We start from the raw sequence: 14,893 nt of genomic DNA on the forward strand, positions 1-14,893 counted from the left end.
TGGGCTCCATCCAATCAGTTGAATTCCTCAATAGAACAAAAGGCCCGAGGAAAGGCAAATTCACTCCCTTTTCTGAAGCTGGGACACCCCCCTTCTCCTGCGCTTGGACATCAGCACTCCAGGCTCTCCAGCTGTCGGACTCCAGGACCTGCACCGGTGGCCCCTCAGGTTCTCAGGCCTTTGCACTCAGACTGAGCTATGTCACCAGCATCCCTGGTTTTCTAGCTTGCAGACAGCAAATCATAGGACTTCTCAGCCTCCATAATCATGTGAGCCAATTTCCAAATTAAATCCCCTCATTTATCTATATCTGTATCTATCTTATTTGGTTGTTTCTCTGGAGAATCCTGATACAAAGGGTTTACACTGAATGTCATTTGCATATGGTTATATAAATAGTAGCTGTTTTAATACCCTCGTCTAATTCTATCATGAATATCATTTCTGGATCTGTTTATATTGATTGATTTTTCTCCAGATCCTAGGTCATATTATCCTGCTTCTTTGCAAGCCCAGTATTTTTGTTTGGACACGGGACATGGTCAGTTTTGTACTGTTGGTGGCTAGATTTTATTATATTCCTTTAAACAGTTTTGTGCTTTGTTCTGAGATGCAGTAAAGTTACTTAAGATTAGTTTGATCTTTTTGAGGTTTGATGTTCAACATTGCCACGGCAGATCCAGAACAGCCTTTGTTCTAGGACTAATTTGTCACCTCTTTGAGGCAATTCTCTTCTACTTTTCTCCTCGATGTCCTGAATTTTAGGGGGTCTTCCCAGTCTGGCTGATGGAAAATTTAGTTTTTGTTACATAAAATTTACCTCAAAACTTAGCAGCTTGAAACAAGTATTTATTCCCTGAAGTTTCTTGTGTCAGGAATCCAGGAGTGGCCCAGCTGGGGGCTCTAACTCAAGCTCTCTCGTGAGGTCTCAGTCAAGGTATGGCTGGAGTGGAGCCCTCTGACTGGGGCCAAAGGATCTGCCTCCAGGACGGTGACTCACATGGCTATAGCCAGGGGCTCCATTTCTTGCCTCATGGACCTGTCCGGAGGCTGATTGAGCAATACAGCTTCTGGCTTCCCCAGAGGGGCTGATCCAAGAGAGAGCAAGCAGGAGCCACAAGGCTTTCTACACCCTAGTCTCTAAAGTCACAAACCATCACCATCACTTTCACCACATTCTGTCCTTTAGAAGCATATTAGCAAGCCCAGCCCACATTCAAGGGAGGTAGGAGTAGGTGCCTCTTTTTGAAAGGAAGACTATCAGATAATTTAGGGATCTATTTCTAAGCTGCTCTCACAGACATACAATATCCCCAGGCCTGAGTGATTTCTGGAGACCGTTCTGCCTGCAAGCTCCTTCCTTGGTGGTTTCCTCACATTCATGTGCAGACCAGTACTCAGCTGAAGACTCAAGGCACTCCTTGCAGATCTCTGAACCATTCTCTGTGGCTCCTTCTGCAGATCTCTGCCCTGCAAATTCTAGCTCCCTTGGCCTCCCGGAAGCCCACACTCCATCTCCTGAGCTGGGCAGGCCCTCAGGCTCTGTTTGGGCTCCCTCTTCCGGCACTGCTGAGCTGGACACTTGTGAGGCTGGTCTTATTGCTTCCCCTCTCCCAGGAATCCCTGTCCTGTTCTGCCTATTGTCCAGTGTCCACTAACTGTGATTTCAGATACTTGTCCAGCTTTCTGGCTGTTTTTAAGACAGGAGGGTAAACCTGCTCCCTGTTGTTCCATCAGGACCAGAAGTGGGACTCCCCAGCAGCGGTGCTGGCTCCTGAAAATGAGTCAGCGGCCATGCAGCAGAGGAGAGACTCACACGCTCCCCTCTTCTTCTTTTTTTTTTTTTTTTTTAATTATACCTTAAGTTCTGGGATGCATGTGCAGAATGTGCAGGTTTGTTATATAGGTATACACATGTCATGGTGATTTGCTGCACCCATCAACCCATCATCTACATTAGGTGTTTCTCTTAATGCTATCCCTCCCCTAGCCCCCCACTCCCCAATAGGCCCCAGTGTGTGATGTTCCCCTCCCTGTGTCCATGTGTTCTCATTATTCAACTCCCACTTATGAGCAAGCACATGTGGTGTTTGGTTTTCTGTTCCGGTGTTAATTTGCTGAGAATGATGGCTTCCAGCTTCATCTATGCCCCTACAAAGGACATGAACTCATCTTTTTTATGGCTGCATAGTATTCCATGGTGTATATGTGCCACTTTTTCTTTATCCAGTCTATCATTGATGGGCATTTGGGTTGGTTCCAAGTCTTTGCTATTGTAAAAAGTGCTGCAATAAACATACATGTGCATGTGTCTTTATAGTAGAATGATTTATAATCCTTTGGGTATATACCCAGTAATGGGATTGCTGGGTCAAATGGTGTTTCTGGTTCTAGATCCTTTAGGAATCACTACACTGTCTTCCACAATGGTTGAACTAATTTACACTCCCACCAACAGTGTAAAAGTGTTCCTATTTCTCCACATCCTCTCCAGCATCTGTTGTTTCCTGACTTTTTAATGATCGCCATTCTAACTGGCGTGAGACGGTATCTCATTGTGTTTGATTTGTATTTCTCTAATGATCAGTGATGAAAACTTTTTTTCATACATTTGTTGGCCACATAAATGTCTTCTTTTGAGAAGTGTCTGTTCATATCCTTTGCCCACTTTTTGATGGGGTTGTTTGGTTTTTTTCTTGTAAATTTGTTTAAGTCCCTTTTAAATTCTGGATATTAGACCTTTGTCAGGTGGGTAGATTGCAAAAATTTTCTTCCATTCTGTAGGTTGCCTGTTCACGTTGATACTAGTTTCTTTTGCTGTGCAGAAGCTCTTTAGTTTAATTGGATCTCATTTGTCAATGTTGGCTTTTGTTGCCATTGCTTTCGATGTTTTAGTCATGAAGTCTTTGCCCATGCCTATGTCCTGAATGGTATTGCCTAGGTTTTCTTCTAGGGTTTTTATGGTTTTACGTCTTATTTTTAAGTCTTTAATCCTTCTTGAGTTAATTTTTGTATAAAGTGTAAGGAAGGGGTCCAGTTTCAGTTTTCTGCATATGGCTAGCCAGTTTTTCCAACACCATTTATTAATAGGGAATCCTTTCCCCATTGCTTGTTTTTGTCAGGTTTGTCAAAGATCAGATGGTTTTAGATGTCACACCCTTACTTCTAATCTGACATTACCTCGCTCCCTCCTCCTGATCCACTTCCCTATAAAAGTGATGTCCTTTGGCATACACTTCAGATCAGCACATCTGCGTTTAGCACTCCAGGCTTCATCCTTCTTCCCAGCTTTCCCCAGCCTTGTAGTCCACAGTGCCTCCTTTGCCAGTCCCAGGGATGATATTCAAACTATTAGGCATGCCATGAACATGAGCCAATCAGAGCAGACACCAGCCACAGCAGAGCAGGGACCTGCTGGCTTATGGAGAGGGCTGCAAAGGGAAGGGGGCAAATCTAAGAGAAGAGATGGCAGGAATGAGGCCACTTAGGGGACTGGGGACAGTGACTGCAATGGGTATTTCTAAATTTCTAATATTTCAATCATTGGCAAGGTCATAGCAGTGTATACCAGATGAATCTACCAAAGAAGAAAACATTTTTGGAATTGCTTTTTAGCTTCAACTGAGAAATGCATCTGCTATTGACTGAATTTTTGTGCCCCCCAAAATTCATCTGTTGAAGCCCTAGTCCCCACTGTGATGGTATGATGAGGTGGAGCCTTCGGGAGGTGATTAAGTTTAGATGAGCTCATGAGGGCAAGACCTCCATGATGGGATTTGTGCCCTTATAAGAAGAGGAGGAGACCAGAGCTCACTCTGTGTCATGTGAGGACAGTGGGAGAAGGCAGCTGTTTGCAAGCCAAGGAAAGTGGGCATCACCAGAACCCAACCCTGCTGGCACCCCGGTGGCGGAGGTCCAGCCTCCAGAACCATGAGATAGAAATTTCTGTCTTTTAAGCCACCCAGCCTATGATATGTGTTCTAGCAGCCTGACCTAAGACAGCATTCTAAAGAGACCTGAAAAGATGCTCGCATCCTAAAGGGCATCAAAGTGGTTTCAAATCCACAGAATCAACCTGGACTCAAGGCACCCCAATGCTCAATTCTTCCCCAGGCTGCCCCAACACAGAGCTCACCAACCAGCCGTAGAAACTGGAACCCCAAAGCTAAGGTGTCAGTCAGCTGAGTGATCAGTGTCTGGCCTCAGTGAGGGAAGCTGACTTCCAAATAAAATCAGCTTTCTGCAAAGAAGACACTGTGCAACCTGTGACAGTACTAGGACACCTAAGCCAGCACCCCGGAGTCATAGCTCAGCCACTAAATGCCTCAGCAGACAGACTATTGAACCCAGTTAAGATAAAATCTACAGTGCTAAGTGATATAACCATTTATCGGCTCTAAAGAATGAATTAGGAAAGCAGAAAGAGACTGAATTTTCTAACAAATCCTATCATTTCATGGGAAGAATGTAAATGCTGTTTGCCTATAGCCATTCACTTTGGCACATGCCTGTCGCCTGGAGCCTAACACAACCCCTTTCATCACTGACCTAGAACCTGGGGTTGGTGAGGAGAATAACTATACTCTGAGGACTTCATTCGCCTCACATTTCCCCTATTCCACAGTGTCCAGTGTATGCCAGACCCACAGAAAGGTCTCAGAAGACTTCTTGAAGGACTAATGGGTTGATTGGCTAAGCTAAACTATCACAGGAAAGGGACAAGAAACTTAGGAGGGTTATTGTCGATCTCCTAGATTCAAATACATGTTCCTGTGTACTTAGGAAAGCGAAATTGAATTTTCCTTTAACCTAAAGCATAACATTAATATAATACGTAACAAAACCACATACACCTAAAAGGAACATCAAAGATGTAAGACGAACATTATCCTCCTCCGAGGGTACAATGGGAACACTTTCTTTTTTTTGAGACAGAGTCGTACTCTGTCAACCAGGCTGGAGTGCAGTGGCACAATCTCAGATCACTGCAACCTCTGCCTCCCAGGCTCAAGCAATTCTCCTGCCTCAGCCTCCCAAGTAGCTGGGATTATAGGCGTGTGCCACCATGCCCAGCTAATTTTTGTATTTTTAGTAGAGATGGGGTTTCACCATGTTGGCCAGGCTGGTCTCGAACTCCTGACCTCAGGTAATCTGCCCGCCTCAGCCTCCCAAAGTGCTGGGATTACAGGCATGAGCCACCGCGCCCAGCCAGGAACACTTTCTGAATAACCTTCTGGTCTCTACATCCCTTGTTCCTTCTGTCTCGTCAAAAGAGCTGTGCAGCTGTAGCTCAACTGTTCCTTTCTAATGCAAGGGTAAATACAAATCAAAAAATTTTTTTGCATTCTCTCTCATGCAATAAGGGAAAGAGACTGCCTTCCTCCCCCTTCTCTAAGAGCATTTACTGTAGGACACGTGTCATTGTAAATTCTTTCTCTGTCCCTTTGAGATGTTTTAAATCTTTTGAAAAGCTAAATAAGCCTGTGGCCACCTGTAAAACTCAGGAGTGTTTCCTAAGAGATCTGGAGGCCACCTCTTTGAAGTGTAAACATCAGAGAAGACAGCACCCCATCTCCTGACTTCCATGAGAAGGTAAAAGAGAGCCTATCTGGCAGGAGACTTGCTCCAAGATGCAAAACTATCTCCTGTCTAGATGGATTTTTTTTCCCCTCTTGGGTCTTGGGTAAAAGCAATTAGCTAAGGCAGATTACCAGGTGAATTCGAGATGAACTGAGAAGGATAAAGGGTGCCATCAAGTGCTCTTACTTGAGGACTAGTTATGGTTTATCTTCAGAACATGTAAGCAATGGGTTGTATTTGCTTGGCTATAAAAAGGGGTGAGTTTCTCTCTGTCATGTTATTATTACTATCATCCATCCCTCATCCTATGTGTTCTCAAAGGGCGTGAGTGAGGACAGAAGAAAAGTTGGTCATTGGTTAGAGTCCCTCATGCTCTAACAGTAGCTTTGAAATGTCACACTGCAATGTGAATGAAGGTCTCTAATTTAATACAAACTGGTTTCTTTTGATTCATGGCCAAATGCACAACACTCTTTCCTGTGTAGAATCATCAAGTGTGGTACAGGAGAAAGAACATAGGATTTGACATCAGAAAGGTTGGCTTTGTGTCCCAGCCCTGCCCCTTACTAGCTGTGTGACTTTGTCAAGACATTTAATCTCACTAAATTTCAGTTTGATTGTGTCAAGGAGATCTCTTGGATTACTTTCATTGTTGCTTTTCATACAATGGAACTTGGGTGCTCACAATGCACTGGTCTGCAGAGAGTGCCAAAAGGCTGTGGGCCTCCAGTCCTTGGAAAGAAAGCACAGTAGCTGGGTGTGGTGGCTCACGCCTGTAATCCCAGCATTTTGGGAGGCCGAGGCAGGAAGATTGCTTGAGGCCAGGAGTTCAAGACCAGCTGGGCAACATGGCAAAACTCTGTCTCTACTAAAAATACAAAAATTATCCAGGCATGGTTGTGCACACCTGTAATCCCAGCTACTTGAGAGGCTAAGGCAGGAGAATTGCTTGAACCCAGGAGGTAGAGGTTGCAGTGAGCTGAGATTGTGCCACTGCACTCCAGCCTGGGCAAAACCAAGACCTTCTCAAAAAAAAAAAAAAGAAGGAAGGAAGGAAGGAAGAGAAAGCAAGCAAGCAAGTACAGTATAGAGTCATGCAACTGGACAATTATTGTGTGTGTATAGGACAATACTAATGCATGATTGTGTAGGCCAACTAGTGTTAGGGGTGTGTGTGTGTCTTTGTGTCCATACACTTTCATATTGCCACACTAAAACCAGATTCATCTGCCCAGGCTTCAACGAATATGAGGTGTTAAAACATTCCTGGGAACATAGCAAGATAGAAAATCTATTTCCCATAATCCTGCCTGGAAATAACACCCTATCTAGTTTCAAAAGGAATACTTGGATCAGCTGCAGGGGGAAGAGAGTAGAAACCATAGGACACATATTCAAATTAGTGTGGTGGTTGCTAAACCAATAGGTCATGGGGTGCATTTTTCTGAGTGGAGAATAAACATTTCTGGGGAGTGGGAATGGAATTGTTAAGGTAGAAGAGCCAGGTATTGACCCCAGCAATTCCCCCCATCCAGTCTTTTCCCCCATGACTTTCCTTCCGAATATATGTGGAAATATTGGTCCAAGGGGACTCACAAGTTTTGGTTTGGCCCCCATACAAACACACACACACACACACACACAGAGAGAGAGAGAGAAAGAGAGAGAGAGAGAGAAATGGACACTTGTAATTCTGGTTATTGTCTTCGGAACAGTCCATCAGGAAATTCAAGTTCTACACAAGAACAATGACCAGCCCTTTTGTTCTTTTTAAGCTACGGAGTATCTATTTAGGTATCGGTAATAAGGCATAATTTCACCACAGTGTAATATGGCACAAGACACATGCATCTTGGACACCAACCAGCAGGATTTTATTATGACATTGCCATTTATCCGGTGGTCCTTTGGCCTGACAGCAATTTACAAAAGGAGCTTACATTTATTCATTGAATACTGCTTTGGAATAGGTGTTTCCAAACCCTTTGCAGACATTATCTAATCATTTTGATCCTACGGCAACTTCATTAGGTAAGTACTATTATTATTTCTACAACCTGATGAGGAAACACATGTCACACAGAAAACAAAGACAGCTGGGAATAAAGCCCAGGTCTGTCGGTCAGTCCCTGACTCCAAGGACGTTATAATCTAGACTAGATAGCTCTGAACCAGAAGTCCAAAGGGTCCACAGATACAAAGCAGAAGCATGAACTTGGATGTGGAAAAATTACATCTTAATTTCACTAACTTCTAACTGAAATGTAGTATTTCTTTCCATTATAAATACAGGTAACAAATGGCAATAGTATTAATGATACACACGACCACCATCTCCAACAACAACAACAAAATAACAGATATGTTCACACCACATCAAAGTTGTTGCAGATATTGCAAGATATTACATAAACTCATCATTACTTAAAAATTGTGCTTGTCAATTGCAACAAAAGCCAGAATTGACAAATGGAATCTAACTAAACTAAAGAGCTTCTGCACAGCAAAAGAAACTAACATCAGAGTGAACAGGCAACCTACCGAATGGGAGAAAACTTTTGCAATCTACCCATCTGACAAAGGTCTAATATCCAGAATCTACAAGGAACTTAAACAAATTTACAAGCAAGAAAAAAACCAAACAACCCCATCAAAAAGTGGGCAAAGGATATGAACAGACACTTCTCAAAAGACATGTATGCAGCCAACAAACATATGAAAAAAAAAACTTATCATCACTGGTCACTAGAGAAATGCAAATCAAAACCACAATGAGATACCATATCAGGCCACTTGGAAAGGTGATGATTAAAAAGTCAGGCAACAATAGATGCTGGCGAGGCTGTGGAGAAATAGAACACTTTTACACTGTTGGTGGGAGTGTAAACTAGTTCAACCATTGTGGAAGACAATGTAGCGATTCCTCAAGGATCTACAACCAGAAACACCATTTGACCCAGCAATCTCATTACTGGGTATATACCCAAAGGATTATAAATCATTCTACTATAAAGACACATGTACACGTATGTTTACTGCAGCACTTTTTACAATAGCAAAGAGTTGGAACCAACCCAAATGCCCATCAATGATAGACTGGATAAAGAAAAAGTGGCACATATGCACCATGGAATACTATGCAGCCATAAAAAAGAATGAGCTCATGTCCTTTGCAGGGACGTGGATGAAGCTGGAAGCCATCATTCTCAGCAAACTAACACAGGAACAGAAAACAAAACACTGCATGTTCTCACTCATAAGTGGGAGTTGAACAATGAGAACACATGGACACATGGAGGGGAACAACACACACCAGGGTCAGTCAGGGGGTTGGGGGCAAGGGGAGGGAGAGCACTAGGACAAATACTTAACGCATGCGGGGCTTAAAACCTAGATAATGGGTTGATAGGTGCAGCAAACCACCACGGCACATGTATACCTATGTAAAAAACCTGCACATTCTGCACGTGTATCCCGGAATTTAAAGTAAGATAATTTTTTTTAAATTGTGTTTGTTATTAAACCTACTGCAGGAGCAAAAACACTGAGGAAGTCAGCCCTCTGAAAACCAAGGGCAGGGTGCCCGCCTACCACTGAGTCTTAATCAGCACAGCAGAGAATTTCTGCCCCTCGCCACCCCACATCGTCAAGCTGACTAGAACAAGAGCAGCAGAACAGGAGAGTGACATGCAGAAAGACACTCTCCAAGGTGTAGTGCAGAGGGTAGGTCCAAAGCTGATGTCAAGCCGGTATTCCTCTGACAAACCAAACTGCACCCTAAAATATGAGGTACTTCCGCAGGAAGTGACGGCTGTGCTGCACGGAGAGCAGGAATAGCAACAATGAACTTCAAACCTAGCCCAGCTTCTACCTAGAGTAACTCAAGCCCCCAACAGCAAAAGCCTACCCGTAGAAAAAGCAGAAACAGCACCGTTTCCAGAGGGAAGAAAAAATGATGTTCATTTCCACAGTTCTACACAAGATGTCCAGCTTTCAAGAGAAAATTATAAAGCAAAGGAAAAGGCAAGAAGAACACACTTCCAAGAGACAGCAATACTAACTAGTCTCAGCTATGACACAGATGCTGGAACTATCAGACATGGACTTTTTAAATAAAAATTATGCTTAGTACGTTGATGTCTCTAATTGTATAAGGTATACAATGTAACAGATGAGATGAGGTGTGCAGTAGATGGGGTCGGATGAAAACCTTCACAGGAGACATGGAGAGAACTGGAAGCACCAAGTCAAAATGTCAGGAACGAAACTGTCCTAACAAAGGTGAGCAACAGCCTCAGCGGGCTCCTCAGGAAACTCAATGCCGGGATGAAAGAATCACTGAAGCTGGAGGTAGGTAACAGAAATTACCCAAACTGAAACACAGAGGAAAACGGAGTGAGAACAAACAAAGAAACCAAACAGGAATGGGGCATCTAAGAGCTGTGGGTCGATATCAACATACGTGAAATGGAACCTAAGGAGGAGAAGAGAAAGAGAGAAAGAGTAGGTTGGAATAAATAATAATTAATACCCTTATTAAATAGCCTAAAATAATAGCCTAAATAAATAATAGACTAGAATTTTCTAAAATTAATTACAGACACCAAACTATAGGTCCAAGAAGCCCAGAGAATACCAAACAACCAAGTAGGTTAAATATCAGCACACACTCACACACGCACACACACAGAGGCATTTTCTATTTGAAATTAAAATAAAATTAAAATGAATTTAAATGAAAATAAAATTTTATATTTGAAATTAAAATAATAAAGGCAAAGAGAACATCTTGAAGGCAGCCAGAGAAAAGGCAAATTATATAGAGGAACAAGGTAAGAATTACAACAGACTTCTCATCAGAAACCACATAAGAGAGCCAGACTGCAAATATTGTAGACTTTGCAGGTCACATGGTCTCTGTTGCACCTACTCTACTCTGCCATTAATTATAGTGCAAAAGCAGCTGTGGACAAGATATAACCAAATGGGCATAACTTTGCTCCAATAAAACTTGATTTACAACACAAGTGGCAGAACAGATATGGCCCATGTGTCATTGTTTACCAGTCCCAGGTCTAAAGCAAAACCAGTAGCAATGCTCTGTATGTTAATTGCATATGTGGAAGTAAAAGCAGACAGGATTGGAGGAAAGACTTGGGAATATATGATTGTAAGTTCTTCCCCCTTTACATAAAGTGCTATAAGTATTATTTTAAGGTAAATTATACTTTTTTCCACTTTTTTAAAATTTTACTTTAAGTTCTGGGATACATGTGCAGAACGTGCAGGTTTGTTACATAGGTATACACATGCCATGGTGGTTTGCTGCACCTATCAACCCATCATCTAGGTTTTAAGCCCCACATGCATTAAGTATTTGTCCTAATGCTCTCCCTCCTCTTGCCCCCACCCCCGACAGGCCCTGGTGTGTGCTATTCTCCTCCCTGTGTTCATGTGTTCTCATTGTTCAATCTGGACATAAGCATAAGCAAAGACTTCATGACTAAAACACCAAAAGCAATTGCAACAAAAGCCAAAATTGACAAATGGGATCTAATCAAACTAAAGAGCTTCTGCACAGAAGAAACTAGCGTCAGAGTGAACGGGCAATCTACAGAATGGGAGAAAATTTTTGCAAGCTACCCATCTCACAAAGGTCTAATATCCAGAATCTACAAGGAACTTATACATATTTTAAGATAAATTATAATTAAAGATATGAATTAGAGGTATTTGAGCAATCACTAAAAAGTATTTAAGAGATATATATAGAATAAATCAATAGGGAGATAAAATAGAATCATAAAAGTATTTAGTTAACTCAAGTGAAGGGAAAAAAAGAGAAAAAAAACAAACAACAGATAGCACAAATATAAAACAGCTAGGCCAGGCGCAATGGCTCATACCTGTGATCCCAGCACTTTGGGAGGCAGATGGCTTGAGCTCAGGAGTTTGAGACAAGCCTGGGCAACACGGTGAAACCCCATCTCTACCAAAAATACAAAAACTTAGCCAGGTGGGGTGGCACGCATCTGTGGTCCCAGCTACTTGGGAGGCTGAGGTGGGAGGCTTGCTTGGAACCTGGGGAGGGGGAGGTTACAGTGGGTCAAGATCATGCCAGTGCACTCTAGCCTGGATGACAGAATGAGACTCTGTCTAAAAATTTTTTTTAATAAAACAAGTAGTAAGATAGAGGATTTAAATCCAGCTATGTCAAAAATCACAATGAATATACCAGTTAAAAGACAGAGATTGTCAGATTGGAAAAAAAGCAAGACCCAGCTGTATAATGTCTACAGGAAACCTACCTTAAATATTAGCACGAAACTGTGATGTGGATACATGACTCTATGCATTGGTCCAAACTCACAGAACTCTATACTACAAAGAATATTACTGTTGTATAAATGTTAAAAACCAAATGGGATGTGGTAGTAAAGATGGCCTGCAGACTGACAAGTGAATCTCTCGGTATCACACATGAATCTCATAACTACACCAAGGAGAGCAGAGTAGAAAGGAGCTGGCCTAAGTGACTCTGGAAAAAAGTATTTCAGCTGGGTGCCATAAGGCAGAAGACAAAAAAACTGTACAGCAAACCCACAAAATCCCTGGATACAAAAAATCGGCCCTCCGTATCTGCAGGTTCTACATCTCACGAATGCTGTATTTATCGACCTGCAGTTGGTTGAATCCATGGATGTGGAACTGGTGGATATGGAGGGCTAACTGTACTTTATTTGGGTACTAGGATTGAAAAAATTAGCAAATCAATTTCAGATAATAGGGGCAGAGTTTCTCATTGTTGGAGAAAGAAGTTGCAAATAAGGAAAGTGCGAAGGTAAATGTACCTTGTGGTCTGAATTGGAGTCAGATATAAACTCATGGATTTTAAAATATAGCAAGATGATAGATTAGATGGATGGATGGATAAAGTAGAGGTGCATGTGTGTATTCATGGTTCCTATAATAAATATATTTTCTCTTTTCCACTGAGAGGGACTAGAAGCAGTGACACCCCACTAGCAGTGAGCACGCAAGTACCCCACGTCTTGGTTTTCCAATAAAAAGAATCACTGGAGAACTGACTGATTCCAGGGCCAGAGCAGACAAAAACTGATTCCAGGGCCAAAAGCAGACAAAAACACATGAGCCTGGAGGATCTTATGGTAAGGAGGTGCCAAAAAGAAAAGAAAAGAAACAAGCGAGCAAACATGTTGAAGGAACACAGGAGATTAGATTAGAACCGAAATAAGTTTTAAGATATATAAATCCATACTGATATAAATAATAACTGAATAAAACAATGAATGGTGAAGACGCTACTTTCCTTAAAGAAGAATTCCAGTTAGTGCATATAGAAAGAAAGAGGGAAACAGAAAATCACCATTAGAATGCCCCATTAATCACTACTGCAGCAGGATCCACTAAGGGAAGCTAAGGCAAATGGACGAAGGTAAAGAAAAGAGGGGATATTAACATAGTCTCAAATATTTCTTGTGATTAAAAGGGAAATTACAGTGGAAAACCTAGGAGACACTCCTTTAACCAAGTGTTCAGGGTTGACACCTCCAGCACGGCATGTCCGCACCATGTGCCCAACAGGCACTGAAAAGGGCACGTGCCTTTGTGGGCTTCATCCCAATAATGCATAATCATGAAAACATTATACAAACCTGAACTGAGGGACCTTCTAACAAGGTAACCAACGAGCACTCTTCAAAAGTGTCAAGATCATGAAAGACTAGGAGAGAATAGGGAACTGTCACAGCTTGGAGGAGACTGCAGAGGCATGACAACTCACTACATTGAGGATCGTGGATCAGACCTTGGACCAGAAAACCTACACTAGTAGAAAAACTGGCAACATTTGAATCAATTCTATGGCTTATTTTAAAAAAATAATAACTGGCTCAACATTGCCATATATGCCTACTATCACATGATTGCTAAAGTCCCAGAGGCTCGATGAGTTTGGGAGGGGGAGGAGGGCTGAGAGGGTGCTGGGGTGGGAAGAGAGGCTGAGGCTGCTCTTAAACAGATGGGATCTGATCCAGACCTGGAGGAGCTTTGGACGACAACCAGGAGAGATGAGCAGAGAAGAGATGGCGGCAGGGGAGAGCGTGGCTGGGAGTAACAGTGGAGCAACATGTTTAGCAAACCTTAGGTAATGGGAAAGTTCAAAACGTGTTTAGGATTCACTTGCAGGTTATCAAACAGCCCTATGGGTTTGTTGAGCTGTTAATATGGGAAGACAGACGGAGACCAATTCGTCATGGCCTCAGATGGCAGCCCTAAGGGGTTAGCGTTTTGTCCTGAAGGTCCGGGAGAGCCATTAAAAGCTTCTAAGCAGGAAGTAAAACATTATGAAACCTCTGTTTTATTAAATGAATCTGGCTATGGCGGACATTTCATATGCCAAGCAGCAGCTGAGGTAGAAAGGGCTTCTATGATGGTCCAGATGGTTGGTGATCAGGTCAAGCTATGACTATGAATTGATGGCCATAGAGAACTGATGAAGGGACAGTGCATTTCCATCATCTTGAGTCTATGAGAATGGATCACTCCAGCAGTAACGCCGCCAGTCACCACACAGGCTCAAGGTGGGGCCACAGCAGCCTCTCTGCCGTGCGTTAAGTCCTGATCCCGCCCTGTGAGATGAGAGTCCTTGTAGTTTTATCTCTTAAATGTCCTTCTTGGATTTAGGAAAGCTGAATCTTCATTTGTTTCCACATTCATCCATAAAAGAAGGGCAAGAAATCCAGGGAGAGAAAAGTGATTCCGGGATTGTGCCCACGTGTTTCCCTGCCAGGAGCCCTGGAGTGTCACACTGGCTGGCTGTTTCGAAAAGTCTCTGGCAGCCACCTTTTCCCAACTCAGAAACAAAACAGAACAAACAAAAAAATCTACTACTTTAAAATCCCAATGGAATTGCGCTTCCTATAATATGTTTTTGCTGATTGTTTTTGCATGATTAATGGTTCCCAGGGTTACATAAAATTCTAGGGACCCCTCTTTCCCATGGAGAGGGAAAGAGGATCAAGTCAAGAAAGGGTGAGGGGACCCAGAGACAGATGTCGCCTACTTCCAACCATGCTGTGGGCTCTCTCTGGGTCCTGGTTTGGGAATTGAAGTTCCTGTACCTATCGTTCTCATCCCTCTAGAAGGAATTAGGCTCTGAGGATTCCTGTCAGGATCCAACTTGAAGAGTTCCCTGTCCCTGAAAATACTCTCAACATCACAGGCTGGCCCATGCATCTAATGGCAATTCCTTAGCATTCCCCATGTTTGTTTGTTTGTTTGTTTTTGTTTT

The 14,893-nt window shown here is 42.7% G+C and overlaps 1 protein-coding gene across 17 annotated transcripts in view; it reads right to left on the bottom strand.

Moving 5' to 3' along the window:
• The window catches only part of LPIN1 (lipin 1), a 158,874-nt gene that overhangs the window by 95,732 nt on the left and 48,249 nt on the right, over positions 1-14,893 (bottom strand). The gene's annotated exons all lie outside the window — the stretch shown is intronic.

This window comes from Pongo abelii, chromosome 12 (genome assembly GCF_028885655.2).
Source record: "Pongo abelii isolate AG06213 chromosome 12, NHGRI_mPonAbe1-v2.0_pri, whole genome shotgun sequence".
Lineage (NCBI taxonomy): Eukaryota > Metazoa > Chordata > Mammalia > Primates > Hominidae > Pongo > Pongo abelii.